General features: G+C 38.9%; 1 protein-coding gene across 1 annotated transcript in view; it reads right to left on the reverse strand.

The window, feature by feature from the left end:
• The window catches only part of LOC127369594 (NEDD4-like E3 ubiquitin-protein ligase WWP1), a 32268-nt gene extending 24271 nt beyond the window's left edge, over positions 1-7997 (reverse strand). The window contains exon 1 of the mRNA XM_051411110.1: positions 7724-7997. The gene's annotated coding sequence lies outside the window, so the exon portion shown is untranslated. The remainder of the gene's footprint in view (positions 1-7723) is intronic.
• Between the last annotated feature and the right edge of the window lie 5956 nt (positions 7998-13953).

The following is a 13953-nucleotide window of genomic DNA, read 5'->3' on the forward strand; positions in this document are numbered from 1 at the left end:
TATATTATTATTATTTAATAATATGCAAAAGAGTGCCAATTTTATATTGTAGAAGCCTAAAACTCACATTAAATGGACAAACACAATTGTGTTGTCATCAACAATTTTTTCTCTGTCAGTGCTAAGAGGGAAAAAAAATAATTTAAACTAGAATATTATACTGTACTGTACTATTATTATCTATATAGAAAACCCTTTATACTGTGTATAGCATGCAAGGAATATTGAGAAACCTTAATCATGCTTGAACTTCATAGTCAGCTAAGAAATGAAGATGCACACAAGCTGTCTAGGTAATTACAATTGATCTCAAAAACACCAGGCAGGCCAGCCTCCTCCACAGCAACCAAGAGAACAAAACAAGACAACAAGGGGAATACAACATGCCCATTAATTGTCTCAGCTCCAGAGTCACTACAAGTCAGTACGCCCACTGTTTCCTGATCCTGTACCAAGGTTCCAATTAGGGCCAAGTGTTTTTTTGATATGATTAAATGCTCACAGCACCAGGTTGCCACATAGACAGGCTGATCACACAACATAGAGCCCAAGTTAGAGCAGGCAAGTTTTAAGCAGCTTAGGAGGAACCCAATTAAGAAGATAGGGATAGTCCATGCCAGTATTAAGTCACTGTAATCAGTGTGCAGGCTACAGGGCAGATGGAGACAAAAAATTATACAAGTCAGCAGCACAGTGCCAGGCAAAGCTACGTCTGCTATCTTGCTACTCTCAAAGTTTCAAACCAAGTGAGTTCACTATTGATCTGCTAGGTCAATCAGCCATTTAAAAGTAAAAGCTCCAAGTTAAAGTCCTTTCTAAAAAAAAAAAAAAAAAAAACAACTTATCAAACCAGTTTCAAAGTCATCCAGAACCTTATGAGAGATTAAAATGTCCATTTTATCTAAATCTTTCTAAAGTAACCCATTTATAGTTTTGGAGTTTATTGAAAATATATATAATAAATTGTCATGGTCAATGTCTTTACAAAAAAAATAAGCTACATATAGGACAAACACCACAAAGCTTAACAGGCTGTTGGATTGAGAATTGTCAACTATGCTACCATAAAATATTGATTTCTAATCTTAATATATAGCTATGGGGAGACATAATGAGGGAACCACACAGTAATGGAATCAATCACTTTGAGAAAACAACCAATCCGGACAATAAGGAAAAGGTTGACACTGCTTAACAGCCCTCCATACAGAGTAGGTAAGTGACAGCTATAACAGAGGAAAACTTGGGTGATGGGAACATCAGCGGTCATCATCCATCACTCTAGCCTGACATCGCCAGACCAATTCACAAATGCAGATTAGTCTGGGACCTTTCAGTTCATTTCCAAGGGGCGTTATCAGTGGGCACAGAACAAAATGTCTACGGACACAATGAGATAGACCTACAATCAGTCAGAGCAACGAAACATGTGACGTTTTGCCAAATCCTCAGCAGTATGGAAAACACATCTTTCTTATCACCAAAAGCTTTAAATGCAGTTGTTCTTCTTTTAGAGAAAATAAAACCAACCAGGTCATTTAGTACTGATAGCGGATTTAAGAGGACGTTCAACAACAGCGGCAGCCACCTTGGTTGTGTACAAAAATGCCCTTCTCTCTACAATCAACATAACAAACCCATCCCAAGTACGATAAGGTTGTCTGACACAGGCCAGGTTGCCTGGAAATCTGTCTGAACGAGAGGCCGACCAGATGCTGGGTTACTAGACGCATCTGTCAGAGCAAATAAAACATGAGCTCACAGATTCGTCTGGTTCACAGGCTAACATCCATCTCAAGGGTCTTTACTAGGGATGAGGCCAATCCGATCCAGTATCGGTACCGATACCAGCGTAATTCACGTATCGGATTTTCCCGATCAAACCTGCGGAGATATCCGATATCCATAAGCCATGTCTGCGCTTTAACGTTATCTGCTGAAATGACTCCACAGGTGATTCCGGCCGGCCAGTCTGCTAGCTGGCTGCAAACTGTGGAATAGATTTCCTGAACGGAGGCGCGGCTCAATGAGACAGAGTTATGAGACACGCCTCCGCTCAGGAAATCCATTCCGCAGTTTGTAGCCAGCTAGCAAAGCCGTGATTCAGAGAGGCGGAAGCTCCCTCGCGTCGTACAACACTACGAACGCAATCAAACATTTAAAAAAGCACCACACGAAAGAGCACCACTTGAGCACCACTTGATTGTTAAAGTAGTATTACAGTTCTTACACGATACAGGGCTTTATATGAAAATTTGAAGCAGTAACATTATCCTTAGAGTGACTTCGTGAGGAGGGCAGTAATACGCCTAGAAGTGTCTAAACTGCCAGAAATCCATATGAAGAAGAAGAAAAGCAGGGGCAGAAAGACAAAAGGAGCTGTCAGGAATCACTCCTGGAGACATTCCAAAAACAAGGTAAACTCCAGGCAGACAATGTGAAAGCTAAAGGGATTTTAATAAATATTGACATGACAATCAATTTGAAACCCTTACAGTTGCATATTTGTTTTCAGGATGGGATTTTTCCTGTTAACAGGATTTCCTATTCCCTTTTCTGACCTTATACTTGCCTCAAGTTGCCTTTTGGGACATACATGCATACATACGTACATATCATACTTGCCTGTTGAGGAGTTTATTTCAGCCTCATATTAAATCAACAATAATGATAATAATAATATTAAAGTAAACAGAGCTCTGGTATCGGAATAGTATCGGTATCGGCCGATATCCAAATTCAGGTATCAGGATCGGATCGGAAGTGAAAAAATGTGGATCGGTGCATCCCTAGTCTTTACAAAGGACTTATGAAAACAGTGACCAGGGAAAAAATATCGAGTGAAACTTGAAGTTGAATGAATACGATTTCTGTAGGGAAAATCAATAAGAGTTTATTGATGCCACTGTACTGACTTATGTAACTAAAATTCAACTGGGATCCTTTTGTATTATTTTATCAAAATCTGTGTTGGATTTACTTTTGCAGAGGATTCCTTGTGAAGAGTGCAGCAGCATTGAAAACCAGAGTGGCTTAGTGATTAGTAGCGTGTCTCAATATCATCCAACTGCAGCCACAAATGGGCGTTCTCGTGCTGGTGGGGGTTCCCGTTTTCGCTGACTTGAACGCCCCCTTCTTCTTCGCCTTTCTTGCTGAACTGTAACTGTCAATATCCTGTTTAACATAACATTCGCTAGTTAGTGTTTCTCAACAGAAGTTTCAAAATAAGATCTCGTAGTCTGTAAATGTATTATAGAAATAACATTATCAAGCTAAGCCATCTACAGAACGTTAGTCCAATTACATCTTAATATGCTTACATTTACGTGTAGGACTAGTCTATATTTCTACGAGTTGTTGAGGACAATTCATACTTTGCACGTGACGTCACAACTACTGGCTGGCGGGCAAGAACGTTGTTCTCCAGCAACGAAACCCAGTAAACTAATCAAGGATCTTGCCAGGATGTCGGTGTTTCCCCTGGCATTCATTCAGCGAAGGCAGAGAAACAGCGCTGCGCTTACTTTCACCCAAGTAAATTAAAACTAACAACAATTGCATTGTTTAATTCAATGTTCTGGTGTTGTAATTATCTACGAGGTTTTGCAACATGGCCCACCCATCAAAATAAATGCTTTTATTCTTTTGTACGTCGTACTACGTACTGAATGGAAAAAGACTTCAATTACGTAAATCAAACCTTCTTCACTCAAAATGTACTATAATAGACAGATGAAGTGGGCGTTTGTTGCCCGCCAGGTATCCATGGTAACCACGTGACTGCAAAGTATGAATTGCGATTGGTCCATGAAACGCTACCAGGAACACCCAATAGGCGTTCTTGTGTCATGACGGGAACGCCCAAGCCGCAGCTGGACCCTTCTCGGGTGTCTTCCAACAAGAAGGACCAGATCAATTGCTGGCCCCCGCACTTTTTATATCAGGTTTTTATGCTCTGCCTGTATCAGTCTGGATTTCCTCTGGGTGCTCCAATGTATTCTGACAATTAACATTCAAGTCAGATGCGCTGCAGACTAGGGACATCCTAATCAAGTTTTTCCCCCTTTGATCCCCTTCTATGACAATATAATACTTTCTTACATTCTGTGAGCTACAACCTCCACACTTTAAGGATATCTAGGTCACATATACTCGAGAATTACAGCCATCAATTGAGAAGCTCTGTTTTTAGAGAAAACAGACTCCATCACAGCTTTCCCTTAATGGTTTTCTAAAGTGTCTTTCAGCAATTTGTGAATCTAGTTCATTTTGTAAATATCGATCTGGCAGATCAGATTGAGCCATCCCTATTGAAGTCATTACATTTGCTTTAAGCATGACTGTGGACAAATGACTAGCAGACTCTGGGGCATAATTTAATGAAGAGAATGAATTGAAAATATAGAAGAGAAAAAGACTGTAAGAAGACAAACATTTTTTTACTCAACAGGGTCGTAAAGGCAACTAATTAATGAGGTACATGATTAAATGCAATATTGATTAAGTTTGAATTACTGGCATACTACAAGCACCACACTAGAGCTCCAGACATTTTAACTTCTGTGTTCTGCACATATGTCTGATAATGCATGGCAGATGGCTAGGCGAGAGTAAACGTGTCTCCTCCTCTCAAATGCCTTATGAAGACAACCAATAGTGCACAGAGATATGATGTGACAAACTGATGCATAAAAGACTTCTGGACATGTAACGACTGTCAGCACATTAGTCACACACAACAACTCCCTGCAAAAGATAGTGTCCAGTTAGTGTTATAGAGCATACACTTTAAAATGCACTGCAATTATACAGCCTCGCTCAGCTGGTTACAAAAGAAAAGGAATTATCCGGACACGGACAGAAATTCAATAACAGTTCTTTCTTCAAGTCATCAACTACTCACCATTATGTACAGTATATGGTCTGAAATAGCAATTCTTCTAACAGATAATAAACATTAAATAGATAGATAGACTTTATTAATCCCTGGAGGGAAATTGGGTACTAAAAACCGATAGTAATACCGGAGCTACTACAACAGGCTCCCGCTAGGACGGCGCCATTTTGCAGAGAAATATGTAGGATCATCACATGCCCAGGCAATAAAAGCATAATTCTGAGTTTAAAAGTGCTATTTGCACAATAGTATTTGACCTTGTGTCTTAGGTTTGCGCCAGTTTTTTGTGTATCATTGTGTGTGACTGGTTGCTTATACTGTCTAATGTGCTGGTTCTGTAGAAAGAATAGCCAGCAGTGTTAGTGTAGGGGTGGATTTGCTTACAAAACAGTTAGCACCCTGCTTACTGCTAGACAATGCTCTTTATATTTTCTGGTGCATGTGCATCTGTGTGTCTGCATTAATGCCAAAGCTTCTTTAGGGACAGGCCTTAGAAAACTGGGCTTATACAATGAGTATTAAGGTTCTCTAATTTCACACATGTAACAATTTACACACCAACAAGGACACTCCCACATACACAGTGTAAGAGCTGTGATACATCTGGGAAGGCCATGATGTCAGTGGTGATGTTTGCTTACATGAACAGGACTAAAGACCCCCTTCAACACACACCCCAGCTCCACAAAACTGGGAAAAAAAACATATCATAACCTCAGTAACTTCAGTAACAGAAAACAAGACTAAGGGGCCATCCACAGCAAGAACGATAACGGCATCGTTCGTCAGTGTGGATGCTCACATCGTTACTGTTATAGTTATTGTTTATGGTGTGGATGGCCCTTTAGCTATCACAGGCTTGTTTCATTCTAAGTCTTCTGTTTAGATCAAAATGAACCCAACCGAGAGACATAAAATACATTTAAAACGAAATTTTATGACAACAGGAGGCAGGAGAAGCTTCATTTTTAGCTGCCAGGTTAATTCAGGTCCCCAAATTTGTGAAAACTGCATAGTTTAGTCTCGGTAATGAGAGAGCGATTGTGCTTTTAATTTTCCTGCATAGAGTAAAGGTGGTTAAGTGAATAATAATCTTTAACCTAGCTCTCCTTTATGTCAACAACACACAGGAGCTGTTAAATTCTCACAACTTTTCTTTATGTTGGCATGACACACTAGTTTCACACAGTGGCGGCAGGCTACAACTCCTACTTCCCCACAGCTGCTTTCCTGCTTTTCAAAGGTCAATGTTTGTGTGTATGTGTGAGTGAAAAGGTATGTGTGTGTGTGTGTGTGTGTGTGTGTGTGTGAAAGAGAGACAGAGAGAGAGAGAGACACAGTAAGAGAACGATGATTAAGAACACAAACTTAATATATTTCAGAGCCAGCCAGCCAAAAGTTGCTGCAAGTGACAGCTTCCTCTAAGAAGTAATTCCCTTCCCATGTGGCACTATTACATACAGTAGTACATACAGTGGCAGACTGAGCTGCAAAAACACTGTTTATAGCTGAGAGAGAGCAGGACACAAGCTCATGGCTCTGAAATACAATAGGCAATTGTACAGAAAACCTTCATCAGCCAATGAAACAAATAAAGTCATGTTTGAACATTCCTCTTTGAGGCCAAGGCACAGCAGGGGGAATGGAAGACAACTGGGCCTAACTTAACCTTTATTGATAGGGATTCCCATCAGGTATTATACTATGGCCAAGTATGTAAGCCTTGTGACACATTGTGCTCAAAATGCTCTACATTTTCCAGTCAGGGACTGTTACAGTGCAAGTGTATATTGTTCTCGTCTAGTATTTATAGAAGGGGCGCTACTCAACTGTAGCAATGCTGTATTAAATAGCAGTGTGCCTCATGTCAGGCCTATGTTTACCTGTGTCTTAAGTCAGTTATTGTGTATGACCAAAGAAACACCTTCTATAAAACATGTCAACACCTTTAAAAGTCAAAGGTAACCCATGTTTTTTTCTCTTCAGATGACAAAGTTCAGTAAACAAGACCATGGATAGTTGGGTAATAGAGGAGCAGATTGCTCACACTTCCAGACTATCTGTCAGCCATACGCCTAACAACACCTTGTTGATATTTCAACCGCAAACACTAATCATCACACACAAACTCTGATATTGTTAAACACTGGCTAACTTTGGATAATCTACTGTCATGCTAACGTTAGCTCACAAAGTATGAGTAACTTAAAAGGAAACTATTAGCCTTAGAATAACAATCTCCTAATATATATATATATAAATATATTCTGACCCGATGTTTGGTACAATCATATGTGCACCAGGCATATCGTGTATGTACAGTGTCTACCAGATAAGGCGAGCTAACGACGTGTAGTCAGTCATGTACTCGCACTAGTCTGCACATAAAGGCTACAGTCAGCTAATAGCTATCAATAAGCTACCCAGCTAGCCACAGAAAAAAAGATCCCCATTTTAGTGATATTCCCTTTAGTGGCTATATTCAAACTAGCCGACTATCATGCCGGCTAGCCATATGATAATATCCTCACACCACTGAAGCACTCAATGTGTTTTTCTTTAATCTTTAGCTCTACAACTAGCAGCAGACACGGCTAGCTTAGCAAGCTAACGTTACAAACTTAGCCAAGTTAGCAAGTGCTGCCCGCTAGCCGGCTAAGTAATGTTAACGTTACTTAGCAGCTTCGCTATTTGTCCGCCATCACAGAGCTAACACAGTCACACAGTTAGGTTAGGTTAGACGTGGAAGACAGGCTTGTCAAGAATTAATTTTCCACCATAAAGTGTTTCGTAGTGGTTCAAGTTACACAAGCAGCTGTATTTTACCTCGTCCGTGGTTCCTCTTCCTCCTTACTCTCTGTGTCTCTGCGGTTGTCTAACGTTACGGTTGTCGTTAAAATGCCCAACCGTACAGGCCCCGCAGTCTGCTACGGTTCTCTTGCCATCTCCGTGCAGAAGCCTCCGACCAGCACAACACACGGGCGACAGGCGCGCCACCCCAAATACTGCTGTGTAATAACACGGGACACGGGAGAGTCAATAAGTGAGGGACATGAACAGTGTTGTTATCGCACAACCTCGTTATCCAGACCACTGGACGGGCAGTTCGTTCATACCTACTTTTCCTGAGCATATCACCTACAAGTGTAATTTAAATATTCATAATCTGTGGACTATTTTATTTTATTTTATTATTTTATATTACATTTTTTACATTGAGACAGTCTACTCTACATGTGAATGTGAATTCTAACTTTGTTTTCTTATATTCATATTTCTTTTAGTTTTATTTATTTATTATTTCTATTTCTATATTGCATCATTTTTATTTTTATTTAGTACTGCAGCAGTATTGCTAACCTTATACTTAGTACACATTGTGGTTTATGTTTTTATGTTACAGTACAGAACCCAATGGAAAGAAAACGAACATTTCTGTTACTCATAACTGATTATTTATTTATTTAATTATTTTACAAAAATAAAAATAAAACAAATTCATTTTTAAATTAAAATGTTGGCCTCTTTTGGCTGTAAAACAGGAAGATCACCAAGGTTCACATCACAAAAGTTTATAAACCACAAGTTCCTGTATCTCACTGCTCTTCTTGGTTGCTTTACTAGCTTTTTTTGTGGTCTGGCATATGTCAGATCATGATTCTAAGATACACACCACACCCTTCATCAACAGGTTTGACGGTTATCAGCTTTGAGGTTTGAAATCCAAAGTTTACACTGAGGTTTATGCATAAGTCTGGCAAGTCCTGGACCACAATGCCTGGCCGGGTTCTTATTATATTATGTCTGATGGGTCTTCACTGACATCTTCTTTCAGCTAAAGCTTGAATTACTAATCCATCTGCAATTGAGATTTTTGACTGTTAAACCGGAATCGAACCAGACTGGATAGTCCATGGGCTCAGACCCAACACCCAGTAACAGTAGCATCTGGGTGGGCAAATTCTAGTTGTTATCGTTGAACTTCTCTACATAGATTATGTTTAATAGGACCTTGCTGACTGGAAGCTTATTAGTGGTAATCACCTCTTAAAGTAATGGACTGCTGTTCAAAACCCTAGTCTAATAGTCCATGAGCGACCACATATCGGTTCCATCTGAGTTGGCAAAACCTTACCTATACTACATTTTTTTTATAGAGTCAATATAAGTAAAATTGATATGTAACAGCCTTTCCACAGGAGCAGCTTTTTTTATTTATTGTATTGTATTATTTGTTATTTTCCCCCATTAGTGGCTTTGCATAATTTCCAAAAGCACACAAACAGCCAATATCATATTACCAGTAATGTAGTCTTGGACCTAAGGCAACTAAAACATTTATAAATGTTGTTGTATCTGCCCAAATATTTTGTTGTTTTTAAATGAAAAATGCAAGTATTTACGTGGGTGAAAATATGAGTTTGCACTCATTTCTATATAATATTATGATGCATTAACATGAAATAACATAAAAATGAAAGATACTACATAAGGGATAACTTAAAGGCATACTGAGTCAGATTTGTTGATCCCTCCTCCTGTGGCTTAATCGAGAGTTGGATGAGAGAGATTGAGAGTGAATGGAACAGTAGTAAATCAGAGATATAAAACATTCTAATTGTTTCATTGTTGTTACATTACAAAGCACCTCCACACAATCCTGCACAAACAACAGACAATCTGAAATCCCAAAGAGCTCATACCCACTCAAAGGCATGTTGATAAGTGGACTTGAGTGAGGTTAATTTACCTGAAATGGATAAACAATGCACCAAAACTATTGGAACCATGGAAAGTGGTTGACAGCCAAGTCTGTGGGCCGTACGCTCTTAATAAAATAAAAAATAAGCTTGAAGCGGTGGTGAATGGGTTTCATCATGAACAGGAACATGAGCATACGTGTGTTCACACCAGAGTTCAGTGACCACAATGAATGATCTCTTGGTTCACGTATTTCATTATGTTTTTCCAGAGAACAATTATGAAGAGAATTCATTCTTGTGTGTCATGTATATCTCTGCTGAGCTTATATATGGCTACTACCAAGTGCCTTTGCCATTCAAACAGGACAATCTCAAGATACCAAACACAGCAATGGTCAGGTTGCTGATCAACGTTTGTAGTCTTTGAAAAGGCTTTTCCTGGAACATTAAAATGAAGGTTACAAAATGAATACACAACATTCCTCAAAGGTGTTTTAGACAGTGGACATGTTGAATCTGTGCCTCAGCAGAAGCTAACCTAGAACAATGGAAACGCATGGTAAATACCTCATCACAGAGTCTATCACCCCCCAAAAAAGAAACCATTAGGTTTGTGTTTGCGCCACATCCTTCCATGGAAATGTCACTGTATAAGCTCCTAAACGACCTGAATTTGAAAAAATACCTTGATTGTGGTGACTCAGAACAGAAAAGAGGACAGAATGACTGTGCGTCTCTTTGGACTGACCTCGTTTTCTAGTTGTACTATCCTCAGAGCTATCTCCTGAATTGGAATGAGAGATTCTTCTCAGCTGAAGTGACTAACACCATAAGACCCAACTTTTATGTTGATGATTGACTATTATATATATATTTACAGGCGGAAAACTGAGCAGTTGCACTTTGCAGATGCCTCAAAATGGCAAAGGCAAAGGGTGACTTCAACATCCCCAGATGGATCAGCAATAGCAAAACTGTACTGTACTGTTCCTTGCTTCCTTTGTTATTTTATCTAAACACATCTTGCAGGAATTGTGTCAAAGAACGTTTCATCATCGTCATATGTAACCAGTTGTGTTTGCGCCATACAGGAAGCTTCAGATGTTTTGCAGTGGTGATATGACAGCTCAAAACTAGACGCTGGAGATCAAGCTTAAGCAACATTGGCCCGAGCCACAGGAACATATCACTGCCAACATCATTATAACCAATACCAACCGTACCAGTATCTTGTTGAACCATTTCTCAAGCTGGAGAAGTTAGCAAACCACTGTATAGTGGTTTCTCAGGGTCGACTGGTAAAGAAAAGGAAGTAAATACACATTTAATGAGAACCACTCAACCGAATAGATACAGTATTATTGTTTTGTGCAGTAGGGCAGTAAAAATCTGAAAATCACATCCAAGATGTCAGATTCACATGTGTGTTTGGGAAATAGCTCCTTTTTTATCACTTATGTTTAAGTTATAAACTCTGATGTAGGTAGACACCCATTTTGATATGTAATTGAACTGAGCCATTGTTAATATTATTAGGTCCACTTATTAGAGCCTATTATTGTTAATGTCCATTCAATATTTATAGAGGGACTAGTGGTCATTGACTTTCTGATGCTGATATGTTGAAGAGAGGCTGAAAAGAATTCAGATAGGATCGTTGAGACCATATTTACACAGTTTTTTTTCCTTCACATTGATTAATACAACACATCAAATTGATCACATTTGAGGCTTAATTCATATGCAATCAAAAGAATGAAACTTGGTCTTGCAAATCTTTCATATTTGAAATTGCATGACTACTGCTGCTGCTCAGCAGAGGACGCCAAAGTACACTTTTGTATTCACTTTCTATCTGCACCTGCCATAATCTATATGTGTAGTAAACCACCTTGTATAATCTTTTTTAATTTATTTTTAATGATATGTCTTTATGTAATCTTGTGTCATATAAATATATCTATTAAACCAATAATGTATCCACAACTGCAGTGTTATGTTGGGCTCACTCAAACTTAAATTGTTCAGTGGATTTCTGTGATCCTGTGTTTAAATGGACACAGAACACATTGAAGCAGAAAAGTACCCTTTACAACAGACAGAAGAAAGCTTAAAAATTGCGTTATTTACCTCAAAATTCTACCAATAGAAAATAGACATTCAGAAAGTCGGCATGTGCATCTGTTTGAAATCAGTGGTTTTGTATTTAAGTCTGGTGCAGGGGACCTCTCAGAATATACATTACTTGTCAAGCATTTAATATAAAGAAAAATGAGAACAATACATGCACTCTTCCCAGCTCTCTCCCATGGGCTGCATTTAACTTCACAATACAATACCAAAATCATGTATGAATGTGAAATTGAAGAGATTTAGCTTTTCCCATTTGTCATAGTCTGTTTATGTCATATTTGCTGAAGACAGATGCACATTTACATGTATTATCATGTTGATCTCCCAGAAAAAAGGATGATCACCTCTGCTTTTCTGTTCTGTTCGGTTCTCCATTCTTCTTCTCCTGTTCTGTGACCAGCATATCCTCAAAGCCAATTCGCTCATAAGTGACTTGGTCTTTGAAGACTTTTGCTCTTGCTCTACTATCAGGCTTAACTCTGAAATCTGCTCACATTTAGGTTCCCAACACAAAAAGAAGGTGGCTCCTTGACCGTTCCCTTGTGCCACCATCAATCCAAAGCCTACCATTATGTAACTCTTCTGTTATCTTCCCGGGTCAGCACTGGCTGTGAGGATCAGTCGGTCTCTTCAATCTACTGAGTGACCTCTAGTTGAAAACAAAAGTCAACTGGAGTCTCATTAAAGCTATTTTAACAAGTGTGCCATGATAAAACAACACTGCCCTCATCACTGACTCCTCAGAGACACCAGGTAGGTAAACATATGCCTGTCCCTATCCCTGTAAGGTGGCTATAAACCCTGCAGTGCCATGTAAAATAGAGAGTGCTGTGTGCTGTACTCATGTAATCCACCCTGCAAAAGTCTTCAACATGTGCTTGTTTTTCAAAAGTTGTGTTTACAACCGCTGCAAGCCCCCAAATAATAAGGTTCATGCCAGATATCGATAAAATGAAGGATTATAAAGGCGTAAAAAGGGTACATCCTTTTTTATATGAGAATAAAACTAACAAAAACAAATTAACAAGCCATTGAGATAGGTTTTACCAGGGCAGGCTATTATGATGAAGTGTTTTATAAGCCTTGAATCCCAGATCACAGTCAAACATCAAAATCATCTCTAGCCAACATATGGTGGACATAATGACATAACCACCACATCTATTGCAATCCAACACAATAGCCATGCAGTAAATACCTTTTGACAGCTATAATGTTCAACATTGGTAGAGCATGTCAGTGTCTGCATTTAGAGCTGTTGACCATTTGTTTTTGAGGCCATATTTTGTGTTGCTGTTTTGGTTTGCATCAAAGAAGGTATGTGTGTAACTTATGCATACACATAGTGAGATTTGGGGAGTGGAAATAGACACATTATAAACTACTGGAGTTGTGTTACTGAATTTCCCTTTGGCAATGAGCTGATTGAGGCAGTAATTGTATTAGCTGATATATAAGAGCTGAGCTGTCTTGAAGTCAGGGTTCTATCAGGAAAGCACAGACCATCAAGGAAGTAGTGATAGCTGTTGTCTTTGATGTGGAGAAGGCATATGACATGCTCTGGAAAGAAGGGCTACTTAACCTTAAGTCACTGGGAATTGACAGTAAGGCATATAATTGGGTTATGGACTTTTATGAAGTATTTTGTTTCTCAAGACGGCATTAAATTGCTCCCATTTCCTAAAAATTGTATAAACAACCTTTGGGGAGTAATAGCTACTAGATTTCTTGGTGTTTGGTTTGGTTTTTATTTGGATAAAGTTAAGAGCAAATGCAAAAAGGTTATTAATATGCTGTTGTTGTTTGTCAGGATAGGAGTAGAACATCTATCCAAAATATATACTGGTAAATATGGGATCTGTCTTTTACTATGGGTATGTAGCTTACGTGTCAGCAGCAGAATAAAACCTCAAGAGAGGTTAGATCTATTACAAGCTCAAGCCTTGAGAATCGTGGCTCATTCAAAACATCTCATCTCCAGTGATGCAGTTGGAAATATGCCTATAGGGATCAGAAGAGTGAAGTTAATGCGGGCATATTGAGTTAATCTCTAGAGGCAATATGATACTTATCGTGCCAAGAGTGTTTTATCAGACAGCTGGGAACATAATGAGGGAAACGTCAAGTTTTGGGTGGTGATGCAAAGGCAGAAAACATAGGAGACCAAAACTATTTTGATCAGCATTTTTCAGACATATATATATATATATATATTCACAG

The sequence above is a fragment of the Dicentrarchus labrax genome, unplaced genomic scaffold (assembly GCF_905237075.1).
Source record: "Dicentrarchus labrax unplaced genomic scaffold, dlabrax2021, whole genome shotgun sequence".
Taxonomy (NCBI): domain Eukaryota; kingdom Metazoa; phylum Chordata; class Actinopteri; family Moronidae; genus Dicentrarchus; species Dicentrarchus labrax.